Source organism: Myxocyprinus asiaticus, chromosome 27, assembly GCF_019703515.2.
Source record: "Myxocyprinus asiaticus isolate MX2 ecotype Aquarium Trade chromosome 27, UBuf_Myxa_2, whole genome shotgun sequence".
Classification (NCBI taxonomy): domain Eukaryota; kingdom Metazoa; phylum Chordata; class Actinopteri; order Cypriniformes; family Catostomidae; genus Myxocyprinus; species Myxocyprinus asiaticus.
The window spans coordinates 6,080,801-6,104,277 of NC_059370.1; the positions used below are offsets into that span (position 1 = coordinate 6,080,801).

The following is a 23,477-nucleotide window of genomic DNA, read 5'->3' on the forward strand; positions in this document are numbered from 1 at the left end:
TCAAATATCCCTTTACAATTTTACATCAGCAGTGTCTGATGTAAACATATTTTGAAGCAATTCACGTAAACATAAGAGGGGTATTTCAGTCAGATAAAATTGCTTTACTTCCTGCTGCCAGTTGGTGGCACTATGGCCGTGACCCATAATAACCGCATAAATGTGATCAGCCACCATTACCAAACATACAGCTGAATTTTCATCAAAATCTTACAATGCACAGAAGATATAAGGAATTTCCTGTTTCACATTTTTGCCCTTAAATTGTCACAATGGCAACACCATTCATTATATCAAAAATCTGTTTGCAATTTAGCATCTTCAATGTCTTGGCATACTGTTGTCTAAACTTGGTGACAGTCACATGATTCCCCTAGGAGGAGTATTCAAAAGTTCAGGGCCTGCAATAAAAAAAATGCACATTCAATCCAAAATGGCCGACTTCCTGTTGGGCAGAGCTAATGATTGTAATTTTGAAAGTTGTCTGGCTTAATGAGAACAATAAGATATGAGACACTTCCTTTTTCCCATTTTTTGACATTACTTTATCGCATCACCATGGCAACACCGTTCGATATATCAAAAATCTGTTTGCAATTTAGTATCGTCAATGTCTTGGCATAATGTCACCCACATTTGGTACCTGTAACATGAAATCCCTAGGAGGAGTATTTCAAATTCCAGAGCATGCATTTTTCAAACAATCCAAAATGGCTTCCTGCTGGGCAGAGCTTATGACTGTCAGCACGAAATTTGTCTGGCTTGATGGGATCTATATTCAGTTGTGCTCAAACGTTTGCATACCCTGGCAGAAATTGTGAAATTTTGGCATTGATTTTGAAAATATGTCTTTTATTTAAGGATAGTGATCATATGAAGCCATTTATCATCACATAGTTGTTTGGCTCCTTTTTAAATCATAATGATAACAGAAATCACCCAAATGGCCCTGATCAAAAGTTTACATACCCTTGAATGTTTGGCCTTGTTACAGACACACAAGGTGACACACACAGGTTTAAATGGCAATTAAAGGTTAATTTCCCACATCTGTGGCTTTTTAAATTGCAATTAGTGCCTGTGTATAAATAGTCAATGAGTTTGTTAGCTCTCACATAGATGCACTGAGCAGGCTAGATACTGAGCCATGGTGAGCACAAAAGAACTGTCAAAAGACCTGCGTAACAAGGTAATGGAACTTTATAAAGATGGAAAAGGATATAAAAAGATATCCAAAGCCTGGAAAATGCCAGTCTGTACTGTTTAATCACTTATTAAGAAGTGGAAAATTCAGGGATCTCTTGATACCAAGCCAAGGTCAGGTAGACCAAGAAAGATTTCAGCCACAACTGCCAGAAGAATTGTTCGGGATACAAAGAAAACCCCACAGGGAACCTCAGGAGAAATAGAGGCTGCTCTGGAAAAAGACGGTGTGGTTGTTTCAAGGAGCACAATATGACAATACTTGAACAAAAATGAGCTGCATGGTCGAGTTGCCAGAAAGAAGCCTTTATTGCACCAATGCCACAAAAAAGCCCGGTTACAATATGCCCGACAACACCTTGACACACATCACAGCTTCTGGCACACTGTAATTTGGAGTGGTGAGACCAAAATAGAGCTTTATGGTCACAACCATAAGCGCTATGTTTGGAGAGGGGTCAACAAGGCCTATAGTTAAAAGAATACCATCCCCACTGTGAAGCATGGTGGTGGCTCACTGATGTTTTGGGGATGTGTGAGCTCTAAAGGAACGGGGAATCTTGTGAAAATTGATGGCAAGATGAATGCAGCATGTTATCAGAAAATAATGGCAAACAATTCTGCACGAAAGCTGCACATGGGATGCTCTTGGACTTTTCAGCATGACAATGACCCTAAGCACAAGGCCAATTTGACCCTCCAATGGTTACAGCAGAAAAAGTTGACGGTTTTAGACAACTATTACAAAAGACTGCACGCTGTCATTGATGCTAAAGGGGGCAATACACAGTATTAAGAACTAAGGGTATGCAGACTTTTGAACAGGGGTCATTTCATTTTTTTCTTTGTTGCCTTGTTTTGTTTTATTATTGTGCCATTCTGTTATAACCTACAGTGGAATATGAATCCCATAAGAAATAAAAGAAATGTGTTTTGCCTGCTCACTCATGTTTTCTTTAAAAATGGTACATATATTACCAATTCTCCAAGGGTATGCAAACTTTTGAGCACAACTATGTATATATATATATATATATATATATATATATATATATATACACAAAGTTTGATGACGGTAGCGCAAAAGGGATGTGCTACAGAGCCCCCAGAATATGCCTATCTTCTAGGTGGTGCTACAGAGCCCTCCCTGCACACCCCCCCACCCCCCGCCCCCTCCAACTTTGCCGAGCCCTAATGGCCGACGACTCTGATGCGTGTGCAAACATTCAAGAGTTTTTACGGATGTTAAGTACCCCAAAAGTACCAAAAGCCTTGAAAAGAAGAAGAAGAATCCATAGAACAACAATAGGGTCTCCACACTTTCAGTGCTTGGGCCCTAATAATAATAATAATAATTATAATTATATAATAATAATTTATAGCTGCTTGCTATAAATATAGCTGCAAGCAGCGATGATGGGTACAAGCACGACGGCACCATTGCCACCTGGTGGCTCTAGGAAAACAAAGAATGGTGGGCACATGCATATGAGAGGGTGAATATAAGAGGACTATTTCAAAGTCACACAAAGTGTCACACTTCCTGTTGTCAGTTGGTAGCACTATGACAGTGACCCACAATAGCCACATCAATGCAATTAGTCAACATGACCAAACATACTGCTCAAGTTTGATCTAAATATGTCAATGCACACAGAAGATATGACTATTTCTCTTTTTTCGCCATAAATTTATTGCATTGCCATGGCTACACTGTTCGATATATCAAAAATATGCTCACAATATAGCATCTTCAATGTCTTGGCATAATGTTGTCTTAATGTGGTGACAGTCTCATGAATCCCCTAGGAGGAATATTTAAAAGATCAGAGACTGCAATATTTAAAAAATCCAAAATGGCCAACTTCCTGTTGGGTGGACCTAATGACTATAATTATGAAAGTTGTCCGGCTTGACGAGAACTATATATGTACCTATTTTGGTGACTGTAGGTGAAATTGGGGGTGCTACAGAGGCAGTCTTAGGGAGTTTTCACACTTGGTCCATTTCAGGGGTCTGAGCTCAGTTCAGGGGATTTTTGGCCCATATGTGAACACACCAAACAATCTCAGACCCCTTAAAAGTGAACCATGCCGAGACCATCTTGAGAGGTGGTCTGAGTACAGTTCACTTGCAGCCTTTGGTTTGGTTCACTAATAACATGCATTGTGATCAAAAAACGCTCCGGGCTCACTTGAATTTCCCATTCGCGTAATGCCAAACATGTTTGGCCCTGACAGGTTCCAGTACTCAGGAAATGACACACCCATTTTAAAGCACCGGAGAGACACGACGAGACGCTTGCTTTGTTCTATGGATATGACAGAGGGAGATGCATATTAAAACTATTGTAAACTGCACACAAAACAAACTCAAAGGTTTTCTTTAGTGTTCTGTGCAAATGAAGATTCAAGGGTTTAAACAGACACCTTGAAAACCACATGAAAGAAATTATGATCTATGAATGGAAGTATCCCGAGGCTGTCAGTAAATTAAACAAATTGTGATTGATTTTATTTTTTGTCATTAAGAAGACTAATCTACCATGACTGAATGCTGAATATAGCCATGTAAATCCAGTATTTTTATATAAAAAATACAATGCATTCAATTCTGTTACATTACTTTTCTTTGTAATAATATAAAATTACATAATATTGATGCCAATATTTACCGTAACTGGTAAAGTGGACCAAAAAGAGATCTGAGCCCACTTACAAGCTCTCAGACAGTGTCAATGCAAAGAGAACTGGGTCCCTTTCACTTGGTCCACATTTGGTCTACTAAAAGGGGTCTGAGTTTGGTTCTTTTAAAGAGGACACAAGTGTGAAAACACCCTTAAATACCCATTTTAAACCTGTTAACTGTCACTGGCCAACAGGTAGGCCGTTTGAGTGTGCTTTGTTTTAAATCACAAACTTCATCAGTGTTCACATACTTGGTATCAAATTAAAGCTTAAAACTCATCTTCATCACTCAATCTTCTGCAGTCTATTTTCCAATTAGAACATTACAGTGAAACACATATATTAAAATGTTAAAAGAGTACTTATGTTTCATGTTCTCTGCTTATGATCCGATCCAATGATTGAAAAAATAGCATACATTTCATTAGGCTCGTTTGAGATTAGCAAGTTCTGCACATAACCGATCACCGGTGATCACGGACAGGTGCATGCTGGTTAGAAATCTGTCTGACTTGCTGTGATATCATGACCACGTATGTCAAAAATACTCCCGCGAGAGCGAGGTGGCCACAGTTGTAGCAGGCAGGTGGAGCAGTTGCTTTTTCCGAGCTGTGCGAACTGCAAGCACGATGGGAAATGACTTGCTGACGACACGGCTTAATGCTCATTTGCTTAAACAACCGTGATGTTTTGTTCTCTTTTAAAATGTTTGATTTTTCTTATCTCTAATATCATGTTTTTATGTGTATAAATTATATGTGAATATTCCCAACATTCTGACGGTGCAAATCTCTGTATGGGATATGTGATGGGTATCATATTTCTGAAATATCTATAATGCATGTCTTTATTCAACTAAAAATTGATGGAAAGACATGTCTTATGGGGGAATTAAATAACAGGTACATTGAGTGTTTTGTTCATCATATTTATTTTCATTTAAAAGCAACAGAATTTAAATTGCACCCACTTTATTAACAACAAAGCACTTGAATGTGAATCACGCGATATCTGTCTTTGATCTCGTAACGGATGATCCACTATGAGAAGTGAGAACTGTCCGACTTGACAGCTCTTATTTCACTCCTCCCCTGACTGCACCAGCCTGCTCTCTCTTTTTTTAATGCATTATTATAAGTTCACATAACAGAAGTAAAGGGAAAAAAAAGAAACAAGCAAAGAAAGAGATAAACAAAAATATATAAATAACTATGTACAAAGGTGTATTAGAATATTCAAGAGCCATAGATGCAGGGGTGTCTATGATGGGTAAAAGTTCAAAGCTCTACAGCAGTCCAGAATCTTTGTTGCCTTGGTGTTCCTTACAACCTCCAACGTATCAAGATACTGATAGAGCTCAAACTAAAATTTCCAAAATGTGGTATCTTCTTTGACCATCTACATTTAGTCCTTTTACTTAACATAATAAATAGGTTAAGGACATAACAGATATTCTTTTCAAAGGTTTATAATAAAAAAATAAAACATTCTTAACTTCCAAAGTAATGTTAATCCCAGTGATCTCCTGCACCAACCTGCTCTCGTCTATTTTCAAGGCGAGGCATTTGACATCTCAAACGAGCCTAACGTGAAGGTCCACTGATGAAAATGGTCTCAACCATTTTATCCAAAACATCGAAAATAGGGGGTAAATGGGGAAAAACCCGACTGATCCTCTATTTTTATGTTATCGTGTTATCAAAAATGTCTAATTTCAATAAGATATTGATACAAACTCATTTTTATGCTATAAAAATCAGTGTCTCCCCTATTCTGTGGACTCTTCCGAGTATTTTGAGCCCACCCACACCTTAATCTGTGAATCTCTCATTCAACACAGATCAGACACACTGTGGTTACCAAATGAGCATTGGCTATTTACCTAGATCAATCTGGCCAATAGATCTCTAGTAATAATTTGACTGGCAGGTCATATAGGCAATAGTGTGAGGTTTCCATAGTTACATGGGCTGGCATTTCTTCTGAGCGATCCAGAGGAATTATCTTGAATAATTTATGGCAGAAAAAATATATGTTTGTTGAAAATAAAAATAGTTGCTGGCTCCAACTGCTAACAGCACTTACATTGTAATAGGGCTGGGCGGTATGGATCAAAATTCAGATCTCTGTAATTTTAGGCTGAATGGCGATGCACGATGAGTGATACAAAGTGAGCTAAATGTTCGTTGTAAGTCAAAGCCACATGTGAGATGGTAAATGAAGCTTGCATCATGCTTTGTTTCGGGGCAGAAGACTTTTCGGGTCGCAGCAGCACAAAGTTGAACACACTCTTCGTACTGCAGTTTATGGCGCTGTTGTAAATGGTGGAAGAGATCTGAAATGATTCCTCTGTTTATGGCATTCTCTACAGATGACTTGCAGGGCTCAACATTATGCATTGTGTTGTGCTTGTCCTTCGGACAAGTATATTGGTCATTCACTTGTCTGAGTAAAAAGTTACTTGTCCAGAGAAAAAAAAAGACATGCATTGGTTTCATGCTCAAGTACCATGTCAGAGTTTCTGTTGTAAGTTTTCTAAAATTACAACATGGCCAACCTAATAATATTATACCTATACAATCTACTAGATTACCTGGGACAGAAATGTAAACTGCTCTGGGTAGAGGAGGTTATTTTATGTTACATGTACGCATGGTAGTCAAATAAAGGAAAGCCTCCATCACCATCATTTACAGCAATGGTGCTCACACTTCTAAGGAATGAAATCTACCTTTCCATCATGTTATTGCAGCAAGATACCAAACACAATATATACATTTATCAAAATACCAAAATTTCAGTAGTCTTTAGTGAAATGTGATGATTTTTGATACCAGCTTCAATACCACAACAAATAATAGCCTAACCATAATTAACTTAAAATAATTAAGTTCTCACGTTATTATTTAATAGTAAACAGTCAGTAATAAATTAATAAAAGAAAAGCAATGAACAGAAAAAAAAACACTATAGGCCAAACAAAAATACAAATAAAGAAAACAGTGCTTTTTAACAGCTTTAAAAAATAAAATAAAACAGTATCAAGTATTCAATAAAACATTCAGAATTACTACTACTAGTCTTCCCTGTCTGAATAATACTTTAATACTTTTATATTAGAGTTATACTAGTAAATTTATCCAGCCAAGAGCAGTGAGTGGTTTTGTCGTTTTCTTGTTATTGTTGTTTGATTGATATTGAGGATACACTAGACAGCGGCAGGTCTGTTAGGGTACATTTAAACTTACAAGTCATACATTTTGTTAAAAATCAGCTTTTCTCCTAATGTTCACGTTTAGACATCACTCTCTGTGTTTACATGAACACCTCACTAAAATGGGCATTTTGGCTGATTTTTTAAATGTATTTGACAGTTTAGGTGCGAGCATTCTTGGAGCACACGCACATGTAAAGCGCGCCGCACACACAAGCCGCCTGTCAGTCAAACAGCACACATTGTTTTTCTTTTTACTAACCAGATCTTCTTTGGCAGTGTAAACTTGCCCTCTATCTCCATTCATGTTGCAGGAGAACTGGGTTGCTGGGCTGGGTTTGCACACAGCAGACACAGAAAGGAGAGTGGAGGCGGGGTTGCATGGAGAGTTTAAGATTGGAGAGATGCGAACACTGTCACGGCTTTACGGAATAAACGGGTTGTGTAACACAGCATCAAACTATATCGATATAAATGGTATTGTCTCATCCTATATCTCGTTTTTGCTTCTACTCAACAGTAAATGAATATGACCCAAATAAACAACAATAAATAAAAAATAAATAAAAAACAATAAAAAATAAACAAATAAACAAATATGGTTTTATTTTAAAACGTGTTAACACTGCATGCATAAAAAAAGGTAACATCCCTTAGCTTGTTAAAAAATTATTGTTTCATACTGGCTATTTATACACCACTAAGCATGTTAAAAATGACAATCATTTTACACACATTAAATCTACTAATTGCTTAGGAATTTATACTAATCACAAAATACATCTAGCTTTTAAACCTAAGATCACGTGATAAAAAAATAATTGAAGCTCTGCAACAAACACAAACATTGAGCATGCATATATCATGAAATATTAAAGATCTATTTTGCGCATGGGTATTCTAACATCATTAATCCAGACATAAACAACAACAATTTTACCAAACAAAGACAACATGAGTGCTTAAAACACATACAATAACAGTTCATCAGTGCCACTGAGTTAGCGCATGTGTTCAAACAATCATGACGTCACCAAAATTTGTTGCCTTTGTAGCCCCTCCCGCTCACCACCAGAGGGCTCCATCACCTGGGGATTGACTTTAACTCTCTGGACTCCATTTCCCATAATCCCCGTACCTGGCAATGATTACCTGTTCACCTGTTTCCTATCTATTCAGCTATTCAAGTCTCACTCTCACTCGCTGTCATTGCAAAGTCTTGTTTTGCCCTGGCTGACATTTCTGAGTGTTCTCTGTGTTTATTGCATTACCTGTGTATGATCCTGGACTGTTCACCCTGTTTTGACCCATTGCTGCCTGCTTGCTTTTACTGCCTTGTTTACCTGGATATATCCTGTGATTGTCTGCTGCCTGCCCTGATCTCTTGCTTGTTTATTGTCTACCTCTCTGGATTACCTTGGATATTACTGTTGCTGGTGATTGACCTCTGCCTGTCTGTATTACTACGTCACAGTCAAACCTCAGCCTGCTCCATGCCATGTCACAGCCACGCCTCAGCTTGCTCCATGGCATGTCACAGCCACGCCTCAGCCTACTCCATGCCATGTCACAGCCACGACTCAGCCTGCTCCATGCCATGTCACAGCCACGCCTCAGCCTGCTCCATGCCATGTCACAGCCATGCCTCAGCCTACTCCATGCCATGTCACAGCCACTCCTCAGCCTACTCCATGCCATGTCACAGCCAAACCTCAGCCTGCTCCATGCCATGTCACAGTCACGCTCTGCCTTCCATGGCTTCGCCCCTCGAGCCTCCTACAGCTCCGCCTACCATGGCTCCACCCTCAGAGTCTTCCATGGCTCTAGTCTCTAGTCTGGGGTCACCACTCAGGCCTCCTGACCCTGTTTCAGATCTGTGGTCATCAACCAGGCCTCCTGATCCAGTCCCTACCCTGAGGTGGCCTCCTGGGTCTCCTGGCCAACTGCCTGATCTGCTCTGGTCCCCTTGGTCTCATGGCCATCTGCCTGATCTGCTCCGGTCTTCTGGGTCTCCTGGTCATCCACCTGATCTGCTCTGGTCTTCTGGGTCTCCTGGCCATCTGCCTGATCTGCTCTGGTCTTCTGGGTCTCCTGATCGTCTGCCTGATCTGCTCTGGTCTTCTGGGTCTCCTGACCATCCGCCTGATCTGTTCTGGTCTCCTGGGTCTCCTGGTCATCCACCTGATCTGCTCTGGTATCCCTGGTCTCCTGGCCATCCGCCTGATCTGCTCTGGTCTTCTGGATCTCCTGGCCGTCTGCCTGATCTGTTCTGGTCCCCTTGGTCTCATGGCCATCTGCCTGATCTGCTCTGGTCTTCTGGCCATCCACCTGACCTGCTCTGGTATCCCTGGTCTCATGGCCGTCCACCTGGTCTGCTCTGGCTCCCTTGGTCTCCTGGCCATCTGCCTGATCTGCTCTGGTTTCTTTGGTTCCCTGGTCATCTACCTGATCTGCCCTGGTTTCTTTGGACCATGGCATCACCTGCCTCCTCGCTTCAGGAGCCACTCGTGGGGGGGGGGGAATGCTCTGTCATGAATCTCACCTTTGTAATCCCTCCCACTCACCACCAGAAGGCTCCATCACCTGGAGATTGACTTAAACTCTCTGGACTTAATTTCCCATAATCCCTGTACCTGGCAATGATTACCTGTTCACCTGTTTCCAATCAATTCATCCACTGTCATTGTGAAGTCTTGTTTTGCCCTGGCTGACATTTCTGAACATTCTCTGTATTTATTGCATTACCTGTGTATGATCCTGGACTGTTCACCCTGTTTTGACCCGTTGCTGCCTGCTTACTATTACAGCCTTGTTTACCTGGATATAACCTGTGATTGCCTGCCCTGACCTCTTGCTTGTTTATTGTCTACCTTTCTGGATTACCTTGGATATTACTGTTGCTGGTGATTGACCCCTGCCTGTCTGTATTACTACGTTTATTGTTATTAAAAGCTGCATGTGGATCTCAACTCCGCTAACTCATCATTACATCGGCGCATGAGTTACAACATCCAGTAAATATTGGATCTAATCCAGTACGTCATTGCGCTACAGGCTGCAGTGAGGACCTCTAGACCTTGGCTGTCCTCTGACCAATGGAGCTTGGCTGTCCTCTGTTGGACATTTCTGGTACTGCATCTGAGTGCTTTGTCACTCAATCTAAAATTTGGAACAGAACTGACTTTGATTTTCTAGTATTTTTACATTTCAGTTGAAATTTTTATTATATTTTATTTATGTATATAAAAAAAAATTTGTGCAGAACATTTTCATTACAATAAACTTAGACTTCTATGGCTTTTTTATTTCACTTTAAAAATTGCTTTCACTAGCACAATAAATTGCAATGGCAACAGTATTTAAGATATCAAATATATCTTTACAATTTTACATCAGCAGTGTCTTGACATTATTCTAAAGAATTTTGAAGCAATTAATGTAAACACAAGATAGCTATTCCAAAGTCAGATAAAATTGCCTTCCTGCTGCCAGTTGGTGGTGCAATGACTGTGACCCATAATAGCCACATAAATGTGATCAGCCCCCATTACCAAATAAACAGCTAAATTTTCATCAAAATCATACAATGCACATAGAAGATATAAGGAACTTCCTTTTTCACATTTGTGCCCTTAATTGATTGCCTAGCCATTGCAACACCATTCAATATATTACAAATCCGTTCGCAATATTGTATCTTCAATATTATTATCTTGGCATAATATTGCCTAAGTTTGGTGCCAGTCACATGAATCCCCTATGAGGAGTATTCAAAAGTTCAGGGCTTAAAATAAAATAAAAAATGCACATTCAATCCAAAATAGCCGACTTCCTGTTGGCTGGAGCTAATGACTGTAATTTTGAAAGTTGTCCAGTTTGAAGAGAACAATATATGACTGCAGAAGAAACTGACCCCACCACTTTTGTCAAAAGGTGGCACTACAAAGCTCCCCAGCCACACCCTTTTGTTAACTTTTACCCAGGCCTAATGGCCGACAACTCTGATGTGTTTGCAAAATATCATGAGAATTCAAGCATGCCAAGTACCTTAAAAACGTGAATATACATAAAAAGGAATAATGACATTTAAGGCATTGCCATGGCAACACTGTGTAAGATATCAAGAATCCCTTCAAAATTTTAAATCTGCACTGTCTAAAAATGTTTGCAGCAATTCAGGTAAACATAAGAGGGATATTTCAAAGTCTTTTAAACGTGCTTCCTTCTGCCAATTGGTGGTGCTATGACCATGACCCACAATAGCCACATCAATGTGATCAGGCCACAAGGCCAAATATTTGGCTAAATTTTGATGAAAATCACACGATGCGTGCAGAAGATATGAGACACTTCCTTTTTCCCATTTTTTGACGTTATTTTATCGCCATGGCAAAACCGTTTGATATATCAAAATCCGTTCGCACTTTAGCATCGTCAGTGTCTTGCCATGATGTTGCTCACATTTGGTACCTGTAACATGAAATCCCTAGGATTTTTTCAAACAACACAAAATGGCCGACTTCCTGTTGGGCAGAGCTTATGACTGACAGTGCTAAAGGTGTCCGGTTTGATGAGATCTGTATGTGTACAAAGTTTGATGACTGTAGCTCAAAAGGGATGTGCTACAGAGCCCCCCGAACATGCACATTTTCTAGGTGGTTCTACAGAGCCCCCCTGCAACTTTTCCCAGCCCTAATGGCAGACGACTCTGATGTGTGTGCAAACTTTCAAGAGTTATCATGCATGTTAAGTACCCCAAAAGTAGCGAAAAACTTGAAAAGAAGAAGATTAAAGAAAATCCTTAGAAGAACAATAGGGCCTCGCACTTTCAGTGCTTGGTCCCTAATAATCCTTAGAAGAACAATAGGGCCTCCACACTTTCAGTAATAAATATAATATATATTAATAATAAATATAGCTCCAAGCAGTGATGACGGGCCCAAGCACAACTGGTACATTTCCACCCGGTGGCTTTCGGAAAAAAATGCAAGGTGGACACATGCATTTGGCATTTGACATTATTCTAAGCAATTTTGAAGCTATTTAAGTAAATATAAGAGGACTATTTTAAAGTCTGTTTTAAAAGGCACACTTCCTGCTGCCAGGTGGTGGCGCTATGACCGTGACCCAAAATAGTCAAATCCATGTGATTAGCCCCGAAGACTAAACATACATCTCAGTTTTATCAATCTAAATCACACATTGCACACAGAAGATATGAGACACTTCCTGTTTGAAATTTTTTGCCACAATTTCTTTTTTTTTTTTTTTTGACCAGTGATCAAGCAGTTCAAGCAGTGATTAGCAGTTTGTGCTACTTTGCAATGCCACTGACTTTATTTTAATATATCACAATGATAAAAACAATATCTCATGCTTTTAAGATTTATAGTTCAAGCATTTGTATTTTAAATGACTACAATATACAGTATAAAATTCAGCTTCTGCATAATGTTTAATACAACAAATGACTTAAAAACTTCTATGGTACTGTGATGTTCAATGTCATTTTTCCATAATATCTGTCCATGCATTCAAAAAAATGCCCACAAACAACTTTTTACATGTTTTGTTTTAAAAGAGGATCAAAATTGAGAGATTTGAACATTTTGATGTATTATAAAAGGAAAAGGTCAAACTCCTATCAAGCATTTATTGTTAGGCTCTGCTGTTTCAATTTATAAGGAAATTGTGTCAAAATGTGTGAAATCACTTGAAATTTTAAAAAGGATGATTAAAAAAACCCACTGTATTCATGTTCCTCACATAAATCTATGTTACAATATATTAAAATTACAATAAAAATGTGCATAATTAAAACAAAATCTTTTCTCTGTTTTTGTGAGATTCACCTCCATAAGTGATACAAACCCAATGCAATTGCCAAGCAGGTGAAGATGCATGCTGCAAGATAATAAATTGTTTCCAGTTTTAGGGATTCCAGGAGGGTTTTCAAAGAGGCCACTTGAATGTATATTTTCTTTGAGGTTTCTACTGCTTCATTTTCCAGTTCTGAATTATTTTTTTGGAACTCTGTCCTAACTTCCATCAGTGTCTTCTCTTGCTCAGTAAACATGTCTGTAACTACTTCGCTCCAGATTAATATCTAACTTTGCATCTGCTCTGATTTTTTGACTTTCTTCCTGTAATCTGTTCTTTATTTGTTCCAGTTCTGTTTTCATTTTAGCATTTTCTGAATGCAAGTTGGCAAATTCACTCTTCTCCAGAATAACCATATTTTTCCTGATCGAGTCTAGATGAGCCATGATTTGTTGAAGTGCTATTTCTTGGTGGGCTCCTGTTACCATATCTCTGTATACAATGTCCATGTTGGCTGTAGTAAGAGTCACTAATGCTGTTATGATTACTTCTGCCTGCCTCTTCTCAAAGCTGCTCGATTCCAGCTCTGTCACAAGCGCATGGGAGTCAAATGTAAGTTTCCTCTTCTCCAGTGGCGTTAACTCTACTTTTCTTATATCATAAGTCTTCACAGCAGTCTATACATGCAACCCTCTCCGATGACACAGTGATTGCATGTTAAGCTGATGCAATTTAAAAAAGAAAGATTCTCCAGCATGACATTGTGAACAAAAAATTCAGAAACTGAACGGTGGATTTTGGTTTATTTAGGTGGGCAGGGAATTGTTCTGCACCTTTAGCTTCAATATATGCTTTTGTACAAACTACATAGGACAAATAATTTTTCGCCATTAATTTAATGCCTCACTATGACAACACCATTCGATATATCAAAATCTGTTCGCAATTTAGCATCTTCAGTGTCTTGGCATAATGTTGTCTAAATGTGGTGACAGTCTCATGAATCACCTATGAGTATTTAAAAGTTCAGGGACTGCGATATTCAAAAAAAAAATAAAAAATGGCAAACTTTCTTTTGGGCAGACCTAATGACTATAATTATGAAAGTTGTCCAGCTTGATGAGAACTATATATGAACCAATTTTGGTGACTGTAGGTGAAAATGGGTGTGCAACAGAGGCCGTTTTACACACCCATTTTAAAGGGGGCGCTACAGAGCCCCCTTCACTTCCATGGATGAACTTTTGCCCAGACACTGATGTGTGTGCAAATTTTTTTTTTAAGGATGCCAAGTGCCTCAAAAACACCCAAATATAGTAAGAAAGGAATACAAACAATTAATGTGTTGCCACGGCAACAGTATTTAAGATATCAAATATCCCTGTTTTCCATTTTTCGGCATAAATGTATTGCTTTGCCACGGCGACACCGTTCATAATATCAAAAATCTGTTCACAATTTAGCATCTACAATGTCTTGGCATGATATTGCACAAATTTGGTGCCAGTCACATGAATCCCCTAAGAGGAGTATTCAAAAGTTGAGAGACTGCGATTTTCAGAAAATCCAAAATGGCTGACTTCCTGTAGGGTGGTGCTAATGACTGTATGAAAGTTGTTCGGCTTTATGAGAACTATATATGTACCAATTTTGGTGACTGTAGGTGAAAATGGGGGTGCTACAGAGCCCCCCTTAAATGCCCATTTTCAAGAGGGTGCCACAGTGCACCCCCCCAATACAGTTTAACCCAGTTGATTAAAAATCATTGCATTATGTTGTACAGGTGAATTGCATTTTTTTAATGATGAAATACAGCCTCCTGTCCCTATTGAACATGAAGAGTACACTAAGCCAACAACAACCAAAAAAGCCATTAGAAGGTTGATTCCCATAAAAAGTGTAAACATAGTGGCTCTGTGATGCTATCAGAAAATTGCTCTGTTTGTTTAAGCATCCCGACCAGCCTGATATAGCAGTGATACTTTAAAGTAATGGCATGAGTTTAGGGCTTGACTGTCTGTTTGAGATGGAAGCAGTGTTCGGGAAAAACCTTTTTTGAAATGTTGAAAACCTTTTTTAATCCTTTTGAACCCGTATTTTTGCCATTCTGTTTGGTGACGCTAGTGGCACAGAAATTACACACTTCGTCTTTACGTGTAGTCCTAATTATACCTTAAAAAACAACATTTACCATCCTGGTCACATAGAATCACTTTACTATAACTAAATTTTGCTAAATGCTTTTTACGTTGCTCATTGTATGTATCGCGGCAGTTTCCTGGTGAAAGGAAACTGGAGGCTTACAACAACAATTACTTTTATTCTCTTTCACACAAATCACTGTTCCTCACATAATGCTATCTTATGACATCTAAACCTGACATCTGAGCCTGACAGGACTTCTATGTAAATGCGTTGAATGGATGTATTTGACCGTTGCGCCACATATTGCTGTTTTTTCAGCATCTCGCTCAGGACCACCAGACTGTTTCAGACCGTGTCTCAAGGCATCTGAGTTCGGTTTGTTGCACTGTTTCTAGCTTTTTTATTTTTTTGGCATCACAAAGATTCAAGGGCGAATTCACTAAACAGTTGCGGCAGTTTTGCACGTGGTATTTCAGCACAAACACCTGCATCTTATTAACTAACCACCTTCTATCTATTTCAAGCAGGCCTAAATAGGTGCAATCAACGCTGAAATTGCGTTGCGTCTTGAGTATTTAAATAAAGTCATTGTCAGTCCATTCCGCGCAAACACACCTCCTTTCTATGTAAATTAGGCTTAAAAATATATTGTGCTTCATTCACAAAAACTGCCTGCCACAATTTATATTGTGCTATTACCGCCAGATGAAAGCTTGCCGTAAAATGAATTTTTAAAAGAAATGTTTGTGTACATATTATATCGATCATATCAGCAGTGATTCGTCAAATAATGATCAGATGATGGAGAAGAGCATTATAACCTGGCATTTATCCAGATGTGCGGTGTAGTCAAGCGCACTTTGGGCATGTGTGGGGATGGGGGCGTGGTCGTGTGTCTGTCTGTGGGAGAGGGAGAGCGGTAAGACTCGTCACCTGAGCTGACATTATCATAAACACCTGTCTCTTGTTATAGTGATGGCGGAGGGAGACCTGAAAAGGTCGACAAGGGCATCAGTCGGCAGAAAGGGGAAGCAGAGAGAGAGTCGCTATGTGTGTGACTATGAATATTGATGTGAACTCTCACTGGACTTGTCTGTGTGTTTAGTTGGCCACAAAGAGCCCTTTTTTGTTTAAGTTTGCCTGACACTAAAAGAGTAATAAAAATATTCACGTTGACTGTTCCGCTGCCTCCTGACTACTCCATTTGCCCTAAAATTACAAACTCTGTTACAGTGGTGCCGAAACCCAGGAGGGAGAATGGATGCGCTGTCGTGGAGTCTTTGCCACTGCCATCTGCCAGGGGAGCAGCCGTGGCCGTCTGCCTGGGGATGGAGGGTTTGCTGCCAGCCGCCGAGAGCCGGAGGAACCACGGCCGTCAGCTGAGAAGGGGAGGAGCGGTTCCATCTGCCAGGGGCCAGAGGACTTGCTGCCGTCTGTCGGGGAGGAGCGAGATGGCGTCCGCCAGAGGGCGGAGGAGCCGTTGAGGACCAGGCGACAGCGTGTCCGGGAGCCGGTGAGCAAGTTCTTCTCTCTCTTTCTCTCTCTCTCTCTCTCCTCTCTCTCTCTGTGTGTCTCTGCTTGCCCTTTCCCTCTCCCCATGCCTCCCCTCGTTTCTCCCCCAGGTTCCCAGGAGGCGGGGTGGACCACTGGCTGACAGAACGGCCGGAAGGGCAGCGTCTCCCCTCCAGAGATGGGGGGGGTGTTGGTTAATCAGACCGGTGGCGCCCGGCCTAAATCGGGTGGGGGAGGAGTGTGACAAGGAGGAGTGCATGACTGGGCCGTGATGGAGCACAGCCGGAGCTGAATCTGCTGATCAGCGAGAGAGTGAGATAAAGGGCAGCTGGAGATGCCAGTTCAAGAGAGAGAGAGAGAGAGAGAGAGACGCATGCTGCCGCGTTGCATATGTGTCTGTGTTTGTTTACGTTTGTTTTAAGTTGAGTTTCTCATTAAAACTTTATGTTTACTGTTCAGTCGGCTCCCGCCTCTTCCTTGCCCGTCCTTTACCTGTTACAGCATGTTTAAGAGATGATTCAAGTGTCTAGATCACCGTAGTCAGTGATGCTCTTCAATCCTGCCAAAGTGTGTCAGATAATGGTGATCTGTTGTATCCTCCGCCATATAGCACTCAGAATCAGCCCACAAGTTCGGAATATCACAGGGTGCATTTGTACCATTGCCTGATCTACATAAATCCTTTAGTGAATCTGGCGCTAAACCAGCACATGAAAATAACCGGCGCTTTGACCGGGCGCAATTAATTCTTGGTGAATTCCCCCCTCAATGTTCTAAAGAAGTTCAGGCTGCAGAGAGGACTTCATGTGGCTGTTATACTCAGGGCTGCTTCTGGTTATAAATGGTATAAGTGGGCGTTTAGGGCCCCGAGTCACCAGGGGGCACCGCAAAGCAAGGCAGTTTTTTTGATTTAGTTTTTTTTAATATACTAAAAGCTGAAAGTAAGACTCAGGCATCTGTTATGGCTCAATTAGACAGGTAAAGGGAGCCCCCTTGTGGCCCGAGAGGGAAGGGAGAATGTAATGATCCGGGTGGGGGGCACTGAGGGGGGCCTCCAATTAGGACTTTGCTTGGGGCCCCCAGTTGCTGAGAAACAGCTCTGGTTATACTGTTGCACTTGATTCCAGATTGTTCTTCACCAATCAATGTTTCGGCAATTGATAAACGTTAAGCAAATGGTCCCCCCCCCCCCCTTTTGCTCTGGTGGGCTGAAGGGGCCTTGTTAAAACTGTACAGTATGGTTACTGTTACTATACTGTTAAGAATGTTGCCAATGATGCTTAAATAAAATACAGTCTATTGCAACAAATGTACTGGTGTTGAAAATAAATCTGAAAGAGCGAGCAATTTCAGGTTGGGCTTACAATTTTACTCTCTCAGTTGGGTCAGTTCAGGTTACATAGTCTCTGACTTCATTTTAAGCCCAGTGCAGACATTTTAAAGTTTGCATTACATAACCAACTACATTTACAAGCTTGTTCAAGTGTAATCAAATTGTGCAGTAGCTCAACTGAAAGAGTGATGCACTTGTGATGCAAAGGACCAGGATACGAGTCCTGAAGATCACGTGAGTCGACGTGAGCCGAAAGTGTCAAAATTACATGGTTTCTTCGGCAATTGTGTTTTTCATCTCACATTTGCCTTTCTGACACTATCAGTAAGGTTTGGTTCAACAACTTTGCAGCTCAAATAATACATAACTTTTAAAAAAATAATTAATGTAAGTGCTTTTGTAAAATTATAAGCTTCACATTTCTGCCTTTAAACCCTCCAAAATTTAGCCCCATTCACTTCCATTGTCAGTGCCTCACTGGAACCTAGATTTTTTTTTAAAGAAAAGGAGGGTCAAGTCGAAATAAATTTTTATGGTAATCAACATTATGCCACAAATGCTGTCGATTGAGCTTAACTTGTATTGAACCTTTAAAAAACATCATCAGTTTTGGAGGAAATTTATCTCAATTTTAGCGCCACACAGTGGACATTATATCAGTTTGCAAAACTGTCATCACAGTCACGTTATTTTTGTGAGATCAGGGTGACATTTACACACTGACAAGTTTTAACAGTAGCAATGTTTTTTTTATTTTTTTTGTTTTTTTTTGGTAAATATCAGCATTAAAGGTGCACTCAGTAAGTTTTTGTTTGTGTCATCTTGGACTTACAGTGACACCTAGCAGCTTGGCTGCAGCATCATTCAAAATCAATAGTTTTCAGTTCCAGATGCCATTGTAGAAATTCACTATTCACAATCAGCCATGATTAATTTAATGCAAGAGTGAAAGTGTCCAATAACAAAACGGTAACTGAGATTACGTGAGTAGCATTCACGTGATCTCAAAATGGCAGCCCCCATGAGGGGACCCTCTCCATGTAGAATAAAACAGCTTTTATAAGGTTATAGATATGACTAGAGTCCTAATATCATGTGAGTGCTCATGATTTTATACATACAGTTGTGCTCAAAAGCACAACCCTGGCAGAAATTGTGAAATTTTGGCATTGATTTTGAAAAAACTGTCTTTTATTTAAGGATAGTGATCATATGAAGCCATTTATCATCACATACATGTTTGGCTCTTTTTTAAATCATAATGAAAACAGAAATCACCCAAATGGCCCTGATCAAAAGTTTACATACCCTTGAATGTTATCCTTGTTACAGACACACAAGGTAACACACACATGTTTAAATGGCAATTAAAGGTTCATTTCCCACACCTGTGGCTTTTTAAATTGCAATTAGTGTCTGTGTATAAATAGTCAATGAGTTTGTTAGCTCTCACGTGCATGCACTGAGCAGGCTAGATACTGAGCCATGGGGAGCAGAAAAGAACTGTCAAAAGGCCTGCGTAACAAGGTAATGGAACTTTATAAAGATGGAAAAGGATATAAAAAGATATCCAAAGCCTTGAAAATGCCAGTCAGTACTGTTCAATCACTTATTGAGAAGTGGAAAATTCAGGGATCTCTTGATACCAAGCCACGGTCAGGTAGACCAAGAAAGATTTCAGCCACAACTGCCAGAAGAACTGTTCAGGATACAAAGAAAAACCCACAGGGAACCTCAGGAGAACTACAGGCTGCTCTGGAAAAAGACAGTGTGGTTGTTTCAAGGAGCACAATACGACAATACTTGAACAAAAATGAGCTGCATGGTCGAGTTGCCAGAAAGAAGCCTTTACTGTGCCAATGCCACAAATGACAACACCTTAACACGCCTCACAGCTTCTGGCACACTGTAATTTGGAGTGGCGAGATCAAAATAGAGCTTTATGGTCACAACAATAAGTGCTATGTTTGGAGAGGGGTCAACAAGGCCTATAGTGAAAAGAATACCATCCCCACTGTGAAGCATGGTGGTGGCTCACTGATGTTTTGGGGGTGTGTGAGCTCTAAAGGCACGGGGAATCTTGTGAAAATTGATGCCAAGATGAATGCTGTCAGACAATTTGCATTCTTCGCACGAAAGCTGCGCATGGGACGCTCTTGGACTTTCCAGCACGACAATGACCCTAAGCACAAGGCCAAGTTGACCCTCCAGTGGTTACAGCAGAAAAAGGTGAAGGTTCTGGAGTGGCCATCACAGTCTCCTGACCTATATATCATCATGCCACTCTGGGAAGATCTCAAACGTGCGGTTTATGCAAGACAACCAAAGACTTTGCATGACCTGGAGGCATTTTGCCAAGATGAATGGGCAGCTATACCACCTGCAAGAATTTGGGGCCTCATAGACAACTATTACAAAAGACTGCACGCTGTCATTGATGCTAAAGGGGCAATACACAGTATTAAGAACTAAGGGAATGCAGACTTTTGAACAGGGGTCATTTCATTTTTTTTCTTTGCTGCCATGTTTTGTTTTATGATTGTGCCATTCTGTTATAACCTACAGTTAAATATGAATCCCATAAGAAATAAAAGAAATGTGTTTTGCCTGCTCACTCATGTTTTCTTTAAAATGGTACATATATTACCAATTCTCCAAGGGTATGCAAACTTTTGAGCACAACTGTATGTTTCAAAATCACAATTCATTTCTTTAGGAGTAAATCTTTTTTAATGGGGAAAAAAAATACTGAGTGCACCTTTAACAAACATGATAATTCCGGGGAAAAAAAGAAAGGAAAAAAACCTGAATTAATTTAAAATCTGATTTCATGGATCCATTACACAACCGTCTCCAATGTCAGAACAACTTGGTCTAATATAGAATCAAGTTCAGTTTTTGACATTTTTCCAATTTCTGCTTGTAATAACACTACTTGCATTAAAACACAAGTGCATGCACACATCGCCTCTCCTCGGAAGGGTTTATTCTGAAATCTGCCCATCTCTAGTCAAATACAGAGGTGTGTTTTGTAGACAGTTGTGTACGGATGAGAGCGGGTTGCAGAGGGCATGCCTATGCAGTGAGCCCGCCACGGCCACAGTTTTTTTATCACACCGCCCTACTCTCTTCAAAGCCAACCTAGGCAAACGAATATCACTGAGACTTCAAAAGACAGCCCCGTTCTCGCTAAGAAGCTCAGCACTCTTGCATGTCAGATAGGCCGTATCAGCAGACACTCTCTGTGCAGGACGCATCTCAGGAAACAACGCTTCACTGCTCTGCCACTTAAACTGTGCTTATCGCGCGTCTCGTTCACTGCATCTCCTTAATAACAACCTTGTTTGTTTTCGGAAGGAATACTATCACTCTCCCCACACTGAAGGTTAGCAGTGGAACCTGGCATTATGCAGAGGAGAGCGGGGCTAGTTGTCACACTTTTTACCAAAGTAAAAGTACATTTATATATAGGCACATAACTCAAAGTCTTGGCTGCAAAAATGCCATTATTACGTTATAATTCACAAAAACGTATTCTAATATGAGACTTTTTTTTTATTTTATTTTTTCATTAGTTATTTGAAATCAACACACACATCCACTTCTAGAGAAACCACACTTTTGTGTAATTGAAATTTTGAATCAAAACCTCATAGTTACAGATTCATAGCCCTTATGACAACTTCCCCGTGTGATAACTTGCTCCGGCCTCCCCTATACTCTGTCTATCAATAAACTGGCAACAATTAAAGATCTATACTACCGTTGTCAATGACTCAAAAAGCAAGCTGTGCCACACTGTAGCCTTGTTTGTGCCAACTACTTTGGAACAAAACTGAGCGCACTGAATTATATAACCAACTTGGGTCTCGTTTTCTTCAAATCAGTGGCTTTTTGTTCTTGATTTGAGAGGTGTCTTTGTAAATCTTCCCCTTCTATTACGACATTCTGATGCAGGTTTTATAATCACGTTGCCTTGACCCATTTGCCAGAGGGGGAAAAAAATGATCTTTCCTATTAAGCTGTTCTCGCCTTGTGAGGTATGATCATCTGTCATTAAAGAGGGTTCGAGGAACTGCACATATCTTATTACTTATTTGTTAAGTATATTGTGTTGGTTGAATTCTGTCAGAGATTCGGAGGATTAGTCACCTTCCTCAAAGTCTTGGGACAGCCTGAGATTTCAGCTCAGGTGAGCTAGTCGTAACTTAATAGCTTTTAAAAGGAAATTCAATTTGTATGGTCACCTGGCTGCCCTAAATGAAGAAAATCTCTCTCTCACTCTCTTCCTAGATGTTCTCATTTAGTTTCTTCAAAGTAGCCCAGATTACACCCTTTGCCAATATAACAGCTTTGCACACTCTGTGCAATCTCTCAACCAACTTTATGAGGTGTCCACATTCTTTTTAAACAATATTTAAACGCTATTCTACAACATTAATTCCAAGTACTTAAGCATAAGCCTTTAGATCAAAAGGTTTTAAGATTATAAGAGACACAAACCCGGTTGAAATTTCTTCAAACATTAGATAGATAGATAGATAGACTGATTGATTTAAATGAATATTCCGGTTTCAATACAAGTTATGCTCAACCAACACAATTATATATATATATATATATATATATATATATATATATATATATATATATATATATATATATATATATATATATTTCGACTCCCTCCTTTTCTCAGTAAAAAAAACAAAAAAAAAACAAAAAAAAAGAAGAAAAAAAAAACAGTTACAATGAGGCATTTACAATGGGAGAGAATGTGGCCAATTGTTTGGAGGGTTTAAAGGTTTGAAGCTTATAATTTTATAAAAGCACTTACATTCAACTTTTTGTTCAAACGTGTGTTATTTCAGCTGTAAAGTTGTTTAAATCGGCGTATTTGCAGTCGTTTTAAGGTTTACGGCGTCACGTCGTCATGGCAACGCGGTCGTAAAATTGTATATAACTTTATACAGAAAAGGTTAGTCAGTGATTTTATCACACTAAAATCATGTTTACACGCTTATGGTTTAAGTCTTGTGGCTATACTTTTGAAACAGTTGGTATTTTTAACGTTAACAGATTGACCTCACTTCCAGTGTCTCAGTGCAACATAAATATTTCCTTTTATATCAAAATCAAAATGAGCTTTATTGCCAGGTATGCTTACACATACAAGGAATTTGTCTTGGTGACATATTTTTTATATATATATATATATATATATATATATATATATATATATATATATATATATATATATAAAATACATATTAAAAATTACATATCTATATATATATATATATATATATATATATATATATATATTTGATATATTTATATATATATATATATATATATATATATATATATATATAATTTGTATGTATTTTTTTTTTTTTTTTTTTTTTTTTGTGGTAATCAGCATTGTGCCACAAATGCTGTCGATTGAGTTTAACTTGTATTGAACCCGGAATATTCCCTTTCCCATGCTTTAATCAGTCTAATCTGTTACGATTTAATCTATTTGTGCGAGGATGCATAGCAAAACTGATCTGGCCGTCTC

At 39.4% G+C, this 23,477-nt stretch overlaps 1 protein-coding gene and 1 pseudogene across 1 annotated transcript in view; both read right to left on the bottom strand.

Annotated features, from left to right (window-relative positions):
* The window catches only part of LOC127418349 (fibroblast growth factor 18-like), a 47,449-nt gene that overhangs the window by 22,658 nt on the left and 1,314 nt on the right, over positions 1-23,477 (bottom strand). The window lies entirely within an intron of this gene.
* Positions 12,930-13,650, bottom strand: LOC127418350 (coiled-coil domain-containing protein 90B, mitochondrial-like; annotated as a pseudogene).